The sequence below is a fragment of the Salmo salar genome, chromosome ssa15 (genome assembly GCF_905237065.1).
Source record: "Salmo salar chromosome ssa15, Ssal_v3.1, whole genome shotgun sequence".
Lineage (NCBI taxonomy): Eukaryota > Metazoa > Chordata > Actinopteri > Salmoniformes > Salmonidae > Salmo > Salmo salar.
This window is the reverse complement of record NC_059456.1, coordinates 70,919,705-70,931,878: the sequence shown is the minus strand read 5'-3', so window position 1 is coordinate 70,931,878 and position 12,174 is coordinate 70,919,705. Positions and strand designations below refer to the sequence as shown.

Sequence of the window (12,174 nt, the reverse complement as noted above, 5' to 3'; positions counted from 1 at the left end):
AGAACAATACAATAAAGAGTAGTACATTTGTGTTTCCAAGCAATTCTATGTGACGTGAGTGAACTGCCATAATGGAGGTCCCATTAGGAAGTTAATAACATGTATTGCTGAAATGTAAATACAATGTAAATATGAGTCTGAATAATGTCACGAACGCTGGCAAACATGTCTTAGAAACTAACGGCAGCTTACTGACATAATTCACACGTTATGGAGTATTATGACATGCTTATGACATTATCACGAAGGCAACACTATGCCTCCTATAAGTGAATGGAGAACAGCTGATAAATAAGAGCCAGATATAGCAGAGCTTAGTCAGAAGTTGCCCTGAATGAAAGATCTAGGATCAGATTACCCTTCGCCTGTTTTTACTGTGTTGTTTAAGAGACACAGGTCTCCAATTTATTAATGACACAGGTTAGGTCATAGGGTCTCTCAGACCATGTACATACATAGTACAATCGTGACATCTTTAGGGGTGACATTTTCTGTTTCAAGTACAAGGCCTCGGAGTGTTGTGGCGAGTGTTCTTGGAGTGCTATCAAATGGCTGACTACAGTGTCATTCTCCCATGCATACAAACAGCCCACTTCAGTCTACCATCATCAGCATGATCTGTTACTGGAAGATATCTGACACTCCCATTGTCCATGTGAGAGACTGGGCCTGAATGGAAGCAGAGTGGGACTTACTATTCCGAGGTATTAACTGATCTTCCCCTTTTGGAATAGTGCAGAATACTGTAGTGTCATGGAGTACAAAGCCTGTCTCCAGGATGGGGGAGTCAGAGACAGTTTAGGAATTACAGCTGGCGTGGCCCGCTGAGTCATCCACCACAGGCAGGCAGGCAGCAGATGTGAAGACACAGCACTCTCACCAAGTGGGATGAACTAGTCCTTCAGAAGCCAAGATGCAATCTATCTGACTCATCTTCAGTGAATGACGAATAATCAACTTGTGATAAACAATTATCCCAATATGATATCTCTGATGCAGAGTGATCGGCAACACTTCATTCCAGGTTGATGAAGTACTTGATTGAGTCATTAGGGACTGGAGGTCATGCTGAAGACACGCTGACAGTAAATGAATGATCAAATCCTCAACTTTGCACAGAGCAAAAGTATGTTCTGTGCGTTGGTGTAGTCTCTATTGATTAAGAAATCATAAAAGAGCGAATTATGACAAATATTTTTGGGGAGTTCAAAAGGTATTCGGACTCAAAACAATGAATTGGAATAACCCAAGGAGGTCGAGATGCAAAAATAATATACTTAATTGAATCCATGCTCAAAAGAATGCATAGGGTGAAAGTACAAGGTGCTGTAAAAAAAACCGATATATTCAAATCAAATTTTTGGGGGTAAATAAAAACAAACTACTGTATAAAAAAAGTCTCTAAACTTAAACATTTATTAACATCATGATATGTTCTAATTCAATCCAAGGCAATAACAAACACATATTCATTGTTAAATGAATGTAGTACAAAGTCATTGTTTATAAACGTATTTCTATTGAGAGGTGGCTGTTTGAAAATATAGCAATTTTTTAACACCATTATTTCAATCAAACATCTTGAGTTGTTCTGTTATTACATTGAAATATACTGATCTAATTAGGAGTTGTTTTATCCTGTCCCACCTTTTGAAATCAACGCCGAACACACACATTAAAAGACAGTAGAATGAATGTGCCTTAAGCAACACTCCTACAAATATTACCAGGTGATGGGATTGCATCCCTCTCCAGCATCGCCACATGGTGAGTAGTCTGTCTGCAAACATTTTGGAGAAAATTAGTGAGCATGTTGGTAAATCTTCATGTATTTTTAAGTGTCACTGCCGAACATCTAATATATCAAGAAATATGTAAAATACGGTTTTGGGATTAAAATATGGTCCTATTGCATTTGACCGCTATGGGGCAATGATTCAGTCATAGGCTGAATCTCAAACCGAAAACTTGGCCCCTAAGTCCAGTATCAAGTGGCCGCTTTCTATAGTGATCCCTGTTTAATAGTTTGATAGTGGTTTTGGTCACTCAACATTCCAACTGCCACGTAGCAATATTACAAAATTCTAAATTCATTTGTTAGCATTGTCTCCCGTGACCTGTTGTGCAGGTCACTCGCTATGAAACACGGGCACTGAGACAGACACAGACGCACACTCTGATAGACAGTGAGAAAATAAAATGACAAAATTACTTCTCTCTACTCATGCACAAAATATGTGCAAGTATGTCGGCCACCAGTGATTTCCTCAGCTGATTTAGCTTGTTGTAGCCTGCCTGCTAGCTAGCTAGCTAGCTTCACTGACAAACACAGGGGCAGGTTGACATTTATTGTCACGAGTCTTGTCCTGGAAGCAGAACTGAGTGACTTCCCCTTAGATAGGCGAGCTGCAAAGTCAAAATTCGCTATAAATATTGCTTTTTGGACTTAATTTAAGGTTAGGAGGCTAAGCATTATGGTTAAGGTCAGGGTTAAGGTTAGGATTAGGTTTTATGATTTTGTGGCTGTGCCAGCTAGTGACCACTCTGAAGAGCTGCCTCCAGAACAAGATTGATGACGAAAAACGCTAACCTGTACACAGGGATAGAACTTTAGCGAGCTACAATAGCTACACCCAAAAGGGTTCTTCGTCTGTCCCCATAGGAGAACCTTTTTGGTTGCAGGTAGAACCCTTTTTGGCTCCAGGTAGAACCCTTTGGGGTACCATGTAGAACACTCTGTAGAAAAGGTTCTACATGGAACCCAAAAGGGTTTCCCTGCAACCAAAAAAGGGTTGTCCTATGGGGCTAGCACCTTTTCTCTAAGAGTGTAAGGATGTTTGGCACTGCACTGATAAACAGTGTGTAGCTTGTCACTCATTTGCAATAGTTTGACAGCTTGCTGATGAAGTTCCCAGTAGTCAGTCCGTACTTCAGCATGTTTACAAAGCACCAATCGTTGTAACATTGGGTCAGATAAAAGCACAGCGCAGCAGCAGACTCGATATACTGACTCAGAGCAGAGCAGGCTGTTCTCTGCTGTCGCTTGCCTTTCTCTGCCACTTCTCCAACTTAATGGTGATAAAGTGCAGAGCACTTCATATCTGTGGTAAATAATTTGAAAGATGCCAACTTTACAGTATTGCTGTGTTAGGCATTTGTTTAATTTACATTTTTCCCTTTATTATGATGATCAGGACCTGTTAGTGGTAGTTTTGTAATAACTGCACTGGGATTTTAATTTTGTGAGAAAAAATTAAATAAAACATTGGTTAAGGATTTATTTTTATGTTAACGTCCCAATTTTGCTCAAACATTTTAACGTTTAAAAGTTCACACCCCTATACTGTACTGTAACCTACTCTACTGTACTTTACTGTACTGTACTGTAATGTACTCTACTATAAATGTGGTCTTTAACTAGGACAGATAATAGACAGTAGCAACAGCAAATGTGGTGAGTGTAAAAGTGTGTGTGTGAGTTTGTGCATATGTTATGTGTGTGTGGGCGTATGTAGTGTTTGTGTGTGTATAGTGCATTCCAAAAGTATTCAGACTCCTTGACTTTTTCCACATTTTGTTACGTTACAACCTTATTCAGAAATCTACACACAATACCCCATAAAGCGAAAACAGGTTTTTAGAAAAGTTTGCAAATGTATTAAAATAGAACAGAAATACCGTATTTACATAAGTATTCAGACCCTTTGCTATGAGACTCGAAATTGAGCTCAGGTGCATCCTGTTTCCATTGATCATCCTTGAGATGTTTCTACAACTTCACTGGAGTCCGCCTGTGGTAAATTTAATTGATTGGGCATGATTTGGAAAGGCACACACCTGTCTTTCTAAGGTTCCACAGTTGACAGTGCAATAGGGGGAGAAGGGCCTTTGTTAGGGAGGTGACCAAGAACCCAATGGTCACTCTGACAGAGCTGCAGAGTTCCTCTGTGGAGATGGGAGAAACTTCCAGAAGGACAACCATGTCTGCAGGACTCCACCAATCAGGCCTTTATGGTAGAGTGGCCAGACGGAAGCCACTCCTCAGTAAAAGGCACATGTAAAAGGCACATGACAGCCAACTTGGAGTTTTCCTAAAGGCACCTAAAGGCAATGAGAAACACGATGCCAAGCGTCACGTCTGGAGGAAACCTGGCACCATCCCTACGGTGAAGCATGGTGGTGGCAGCATCATGCTGTGGGGATGTATTTCAGCAGCAGGGACTAAGAGACTAGTCAGGATCGAGGGAAAGATGAACGGAGCAAAGTACAGAAAGATCGTTGAGGAAAACCTGCTCCTGAGCACTCAGGACCCCAGACTGGGGCGAAGGTTCACCTTCCAATAGGACAACGACCCTGAGCACACAGCCAAGACAACACAGGAGTGGTTTCGGGACAAGTCTCTGAATGTCCTTGAGTGGCCCAGCCAGAGCCTGGTCTTGAACCCAATCGAACATCTCTGGAAAGACCTGGAAATAGCTGTGCAGCTATGCTCCCATCCAACCTGACAGAGCTTGAGAGGATCTGCAGAGAAGAACAGGAGAAACTCCCCAAATACAGGTGTGCCAAGCTTGTAGCGTCATAGCCAAGAAGACTCGAGGCTGTAATCGCTGCCAAAGGTGCTTCATCAAAGTATACATTTGCAAACATTTCTAAAAAGCTGTTTTTGCTTTGTCTCTATGGGGTATTGTGTTTAGGTTGATGAGGGTAAAAAACGATTTAATCAATTTTAGAATAAGGTTGTACCATAACAAAATGTGGAAAAAGTCAAGGGCTCTGAATACTTTTCAAATGCACTGTATGTGTGTGTTGGGGTGTCAGTGTAAGTCTGTGAGTGCGTGAGTAGAGTCCAGTGTGTGTGCATACTAGAGTCAGTGCAAGAGAGTTAGTGCAAAAATGGGTCAATGCAGGTAGTCCCGATAGCCATTTATGATTAGCTATTTAGCAGAGAGAACAGTCTATGACTTGGGTGGCTGGAGTCTTCTTCAAATTGGGTTGCCTATGGTTTGTAAACCAAAAACTAAGGTTATATCCAGGTTCCAAGAACAATATATATACCAGGACATTGTTTCCAAGATCCAGACCTAGCAAGATGAGAGCATGACAAGTTAAGTGCCTAGTCACTTAACCCCTACCTATATGTACATAGCTACCTCAATTACCTCGTACCCCTACCGATACTCCCTGTATATAGCCATCTTATTTTTACTCATTATTGTTATTCGTTATTCACTGGATATTTATTCCTCGTGTCACTATTTCTATTTTTTATTACATTTTTTATCTTTAACTCTGCATTGTTGGAAAAGGACCCGTAAGTAAGCATTTCACTGTTAGTCTGCACCTGTGGTTTACGAAGCATGTGACAAATAACTGACTACCTCATGAAGCTGGTTGAGAGAATGCCAAGAGTGTGCAAAGCTGTCATCAAGGCAAAGGGTGGCTACTTTGAAGAATCTCAAATATAAAATATATTTTGATTTGTTTAACACTTTTTTGGTTTTACTACATGATTCCATATGTGTTATTTCATAGTTTTGATGTCTTCACTATTATTCTACAATGTAGAAAATAGTACAAATAACAAAAAACCCTTGAATGAGTAGGTGTGTCCAAACTTTTGACTGGTTCTGTATGTCTACCTAATATATGTTGGACGACATATTTGCACCACTTCTGTAGAATGACTCATATACTACCATCATGGAGTCAAGTATTTGCCAGTAGCGTGTGGTAAGGCCAGTGGCCTGGTTGGCAGTGGTATTCACACTTTTTCTGTGAGAGCCCTCCTTTGACATTTGAAAAACTTGGCAGACCTCATCCATGTACAATGATTCCCCACGATGTTGTCATGGCTTAATTTTTTGACCTTCCATCTGTCCTAAAGTGTCATCTCCGCCAACTTTATTATATTTGTGTGTTTTTTTCTTTGTTTTATATTCGGCAGTAATCGGTCCACGCACCGGAAGCAGAGCTTTCAACGAAAATCACAGAAGCGGGGTACGCACCAACCTTTCCCCATTAAAAACAGTTCAGCCACTCCTGAATTCAAGCAATAACGACATACAGATTTTGTTGTATTATAACCGTAATTATAGCTCCTGTCCAAATGTCATGAATGATATTCAGGTAACTGCCAAAATAAAGGAAACACCAGCATAAAGTGTCTTAATAGGGCATTGCGCCACTATGAGCCAGCTTCAATGCACCTTGACATAGATTCTACAAGTGTCTGGAACTCTATTGGAGGGATGCAACACCATTCTTCCACGAGAAACTCCATCATTTGGTGTTTTGTTGATGGTGGTGGAAAACGCTATCTCAGCTGAGGCCCCACTCCAGAATCTCCCATAAGTGTTCAATTGAGTTAAGATCTGGTGACTGAGACGGCCATGGCATATGATTTGCATAGTTTTAATGCTCATCAAACCATTCAGTGACAACTTGTGCCCTGTGGATGGGGGCATTTTCATCCTATTGGGGCTTAGCCATGGTAAGCAAAATAATGGCCTGCCCAGCACATGACCCTAAGCATGATGGGATGTTAATTGCTTAATTAACTCAGGAACCACACCTGTGTGGAAGCACCTGCTTTCAATACACTTTGTATCCCTCATTTACGCAAGTGTTTCCATTATTTTTGCAGTTACCTGTATATTCATGTCATAGTCACCAGTGAACTCCATTACACTCAAATGTTACTTCAACTTCAACCAGTGAATGCTAGCGATGCTACCGCTCTGTCTTAATAAGTGTTAGCATGCTGGTAGCACACCCTGCACACTAAAATGTATATTTTAATAGGTATGCAGTAGGTTGATAAAAATATCAACAAAGTTAATGACGAGCTACAGTAGTTCCGATGTTGTTTTTTTGGTCACTGGTTATTTTGACAAATCACGATTTCGCAGGTGTTAGCATCTTTTGAATTTCGGAAGGGGAAGGGAAATCCGGGCCCCAAACATGCAAAGAGAGAGGGTGGAGCTTCTCGTTCCAGTTCCACTCCTTGTTCTAGCAGCTGACCAATTACGCAATACTTTAGTTCCAGGTTAACTGAGATTAGCTAGTGATAGTGATGCACAAGCTAGGCCTATTTGAAACATCACCATCTCCTAGCAGCATTTACCTGACAGTGTCATGCCTGCTCCCGCTCCTCCTCTCTGGCGCTCGACCTGACAGTGTCACGCACACCTGTCACCATCATTATGCGCATCAGCGCTCGCTGGACTCACCTGGACTTCACCTGGACTTTTTGTTTTCCCCTGTCCAGATGCTGTCCGTATTCTGTTCCTGTGCGTGTTTCATTAAATGTTCACTCCCTGTACTTGCTTCTCGTCTCTAGCGTCTGTCCTCACAGAATGCTGACAACAATATTTGAAGCATCAGGGAGGGTTTTGTTTTTTGTTGATGATGTCGGGTCCGGGTGCCGCTGCCGTAGGAACCGGGGGTGCCTCAGCTGGCTCATCGGGCTTCCACGCCTTTACCGACTCGAGAGGTTGCCTTGCCTCGGTTGGCTCGGCTGGTGCCCATCCCACGTCATGCCTCAGCCGGGTCGTCGGGCTCCCACGCCCCAGCTGGCTCATCAGGCTCACATCCCACATCATGCCTCAGCCGGCTCGTCAAGGTCCCACGCCTCAGCGGGATCGTCAGGCTTTCACGCCTCTGCCAGCTCATCGGGCTCCCACGCCTTAGCTGGCTCGCCGGGCTTCTACGACTCAGCCGGCTTGTCCAGCGCCCACATCTCGGCCGGCCCGTCAGGCTCGCCCAGGTGGGACACCGGGTTGCGCCCCTAGGGGGAGGGGGGGTACTGTCATGCCTCTTCCCGCTCTTCCTCTCTGGCGCTCGAGGGCGCCAGGCTGCCCATCATTACGCACACCTGTCACCATCATTACGCACATCAGAGCTCGCTGGACTCACCTGGACTCCATTACCTTGTTGATTGCCCCTCCTATATCTGTCTGTTCCTCTGTTAGATCCCTGTGTCAGAATTATCGTTTTCGTTTTGCCCTGTCCAGATGCTGTCCGTATTCTGTTCCTGTCCGTGTTTCATTAAATGTTCACTCCCTGTACTTGCTTCTCGTCTCCTGCGTCTTTCCTGACAGACAGATCAATAGCTTGAAAATCCCCCCAAAAGCTTGAAAACCTAAATGAGAACCCATTTGATTTTTGCCCAAAGTTTAGAAAAGAAAACTAAAACTGAACATAATTCATAATGATTTTTATTGTATTTTAGTTTATTTTGGAGTCGAAGATAATAGTTTCAGAACAGTTTTAGTTTTTTAAACAAGTTAATTATTTGATTTCATTTTACTGAATAGTTTTTTCATGATTAGTTTTGGCTTGAATTTCAGTTTTAGTTTACTATAATAACCTTGCTATCTGGTGCACCTGCACCCCGTAATTCACACGTCTAAAAAAGAATCCCAGTCGGCAATGCCCTAGTTAAAATATTTTAAACAGAGGGGCGGCAGGTGACAAGCTTGTGTGTATGACTCATAAGCTGCCTTAATTAATACTACTGAATGACTAGGAACCATCTAATTTCTGTTCAGGTGTGTATGATATGGAATATTCTCAAGTCATATGCAAATGCATAGGCTACATGTCATTTGGTGTATGATTGCATGTATAATTGTATTCAAGTGTGTACCTGAATGTGTATTTGTAAATAGTATTTGTGTTCAGTATATTGATGTACTCATGTTCATGTGTGTGTATGTAAGGGTTTGTACTGGTGCTCAGATGTAGGCCTATCAGTGATTTATAGATAGATGTGGTATATGAGTTAGCTAATTCAACTGTTTCATGTGATGAGTAACCTTGCCGGAGACCTGAATACTTGTAATTTTGTGTTTGGGCTGAACGACCCAACGTCTCGGCTTTTGCTTAGCAGGTTATTGCAGTCCGGGACGATACATGGTCAGTAACACTGGTGCCAAGATTGAAAGGAAGAGTGAATGTAGTGGAGCCAGTTCACCAGACGGGCTTCTTCTGACACCATGCCAGAGACCTAAAGAATTGTGTATTGGCTCTCTCAGAGATAATGTCTAAGGTTTAGCTCAGTAGGCAAATGTTGGTCTTCAGTCACACCGACAACCAATTTCCAATATCCTGTCAGTTGTGTAATATATGGTAATCTACAGACAAAAGTGGTGGCAATAAGCAGTTCCTCAGTCCCTTTCCTTATGGCCCTGTTAGACAATACTTCAATGATTAGGTTGGTGCAGACAACTGGCCACAAAGCAACGCAACGGCAGAGCCAAGACATGCAAAATCATTTCCTGCCATTAGACACAAAAGCTTGATATAACTTAACAAAAACACAACAAAAATGTTTTACGCAATTCAATAGGAAACTAAAAAAGTTGAGACAAAGTACTACAGTCTCTGCCTGAGGATGAATATGTGCCTGATATAAATGATTGATAATGTTCATAAGACACCATTGTAGTTGATACATTGAAGAGGTGCAAGAAAGGGGATACCTAGTCAGTTCCGTATTTAACCCTCTGATTCAGAGAGGTGGGGGGGGGGGGCTGCCTTAATCAAATGCCCAGGGAGCAGTTGTTGTTCAGTGTTCACTGCCTTGCTCAAGGGCAGAATGCCCACCTTAGGGATTTGAACCAGTGACCTTTTAGGTTACCGGCCCATCGCTCTTAACAGTTAGGCTACCTGCTATGTGCACGTTATGCCAGAAGCTTTGGGTGTTAGGCTGTAGACCTAACCACAGATGCATCCATTTTCTAGTCATTTCTGTATTGTAATTTACTGTTTTCTATGCTGCCAAAGCATTGTATTTTCTGAGATCCAATTTCCATATACATAATACATGTAATTCATAAAACCATACAACTGTCTTCTATCTTCTTCTCACAAACTCAGAAGTTCTCAAGCCCTTAATTTTAAACAGTTGAACCGAGTTTTTGCAATGAAATCATACATAGATAGAGCTTCTTCACTCTGACTGCAGGCAATGTACAGTAAGCCATGACTTCTCCAATGATTACAGCGCTCGTGCCTTGTCAATTGATAACGGTTAATTCGTTTCGAATACTGTCTTGTTCATCAAATTAGGCATATCACCATTTAATAAAATACAGTTAAGGCTTACCTCCTATGTAGGCACAGTTTAGGCTATATTTTATTCAAGAGGTTTGCATATAAATTCTAGTCTCTGGTTTTCTAGTCTATGACTCTTTTTTTGCTGTAGGGTTGGTTTCGCCATGACATCAACATGTAAGTGAAGAGAAATACAGTTTACCTTAAGCATTGAATTAGCAATAATACGCAATTATGTTTTGTTTAATAAACAGCATTAGTAGCTACTTATCTGGTTCATAAATCATTTAAATAGGTTTGCTAAATTAATCTAATCACCCAGCCTCGTGAATTATGCGTGGATGCTTAGGATAATGTTGTATTCTTACCTTATGAAAGATTCCACCCGCAGACTATTCCAATCTTTCTGTGATATTACTTTTGCTGTAGTCCACAAAAGTCGTGGTCAGTCCTTACATTCCGAATTGAGGAACGACACGGGCGACTGTTAACATCAATCCAACAGTGTGACTTCGACAATGAACGGGCAGATTTGAAACAGTATCAGCACAGCTGTACGTGGCCATTATTGTAGCGCGCGTCCTTTGTCCTATTTGGAGAAAACGTATATTTGACGCACACCCACTAATGGAGTGGCATCTCTACAAAAATGAGTAATAAGAAATTATATAGCTCGTCAATTTCCCCATTTAATTAAGGCCACAATGCTCCATATCACATAGGATGTAGGCCTACTCGCCGCGAAGAGAGGCAGTAACTGAACGATATCTGATTGCGCCGCTGGATGGATGTGGCATGCTTAGTTCCCTGTGGCAGTGGGAGTAAACCGCAATAATAAGAAATAATTTATTGGGACAATATCATTTTCTTGGTCGTCGTCTCCTCTGTGCTTAGCCTATATTTTGAACATCTATACAATACAATATTGATGCGTAATTTCAACTAACCATTTTTTTTATTTCGCCTGGTTGAATATTATTATTTGACTCAGAGGAGAAAAGACTCCTAAGATGTATTTTGATCCAGATGTCGTTGCAAAAACATTAGAAGTATACTGAACAAAAATATAAACGCAACATGCAATTTCAAAATTTTACTGAGTTACAGTTCATATAAGGAAATCAGTCAATTGAAATGAATTCATTAGGCCCTAATCTATGGATTTCACATGGCTAGGGAATACAGATATGCATCTGTTGGTCACAGATATCTTAAAAAAGGAATGACAATGGGCCTCAAGATCTCATCACAGTATCTCTGTGCATTCAAATTGCCATCAATAAATGCAATTGTGTTCGTTGTCCATAGTTTATGCCTGCCCATTCCATAACCCCCGTTGTGAACATTGCTGATGTTCACAACGTTAACATCAGCAAACCCCTTTTCCCACATGATGCCATACAAGTGACCTGCGGTTGTGAGGCCGGTTGGATGTACTGCCAGATTCTCTAAAACAATGTTGGAGGAGGCTTATGTTAGAGAAATGAACATAAAATTATCTGGCAACAGCTCGGGTGGACATTTATGCAGTTAGCATGGCAATTGCATGCTCCTTCAAAACTTCAGACATCTGTGGCATAACTGCACATTTTAGAGTGGCCTTTAATTTTCCCAAGCACAAGGTGCACTTATGTAATGATCATGCTGTTTAATCAGCTTCTTGATTTGCCACACAGATGGCAAAGGAGAAATGCTTACTAGCAGGGATGTAAAGAAATTTGTGCACAACATTTGAGAGAAATAAGCTTTTTGTGTGTATGGAACATTTCTAGGATCTTTTATTTCAGCTCATGAAACATGGGACCAACACTTTACATGTTGCGTTTATATTTTTGTTCAGTGTACATTGTAATGCTGGAGAACACAAGTTGACCTGGATGCTACATTTTGTGCATGTGTGGTTGCACCGGCAGTGAAATGTATTTTCGTGAAATTGAAGTTATACTGGACAAGACTTTGCATCGATAGCTGAGTAACGACATGAATTATGATTATAGTATATCCTAGTATATCGTCACGCAAATGGATACTAAAGAGAAGTTCTATTCAGCTTGAGGGACATGGGATATCCTTCCGCCTGGCGAGATATAAATATCAGAGTAATTCCGTGCCACGGGT

At 41.5% G+C, this 12,174-nt stretch overlaps 1 protein-coding gene across 2 annotated transcripts in view; it reads right to left on the bottom strand.

The window, feature by feature from the left end:
- gpr153 (G protein-coupled receptor 153) overlaps nucleotides 1–10,858 on the bottom strand; it is a 53,963-nt gene extending 43,105 nt beyond the window's left edge. For both annotated transcript variants that reach the window (XM_014146172.2, XM_014146171.2), the window contains exon 1: nucleotides 10,425–10,858. The gene's annotated coding sequence lies outside the window, so the exon portion shown is untranslated. The remainder of the gene's footprint in view (nucleotides 1–10,424) is intronic.
- Nucleotides 10,859–12,174: the final 1,316 nt, after the last annotated feature.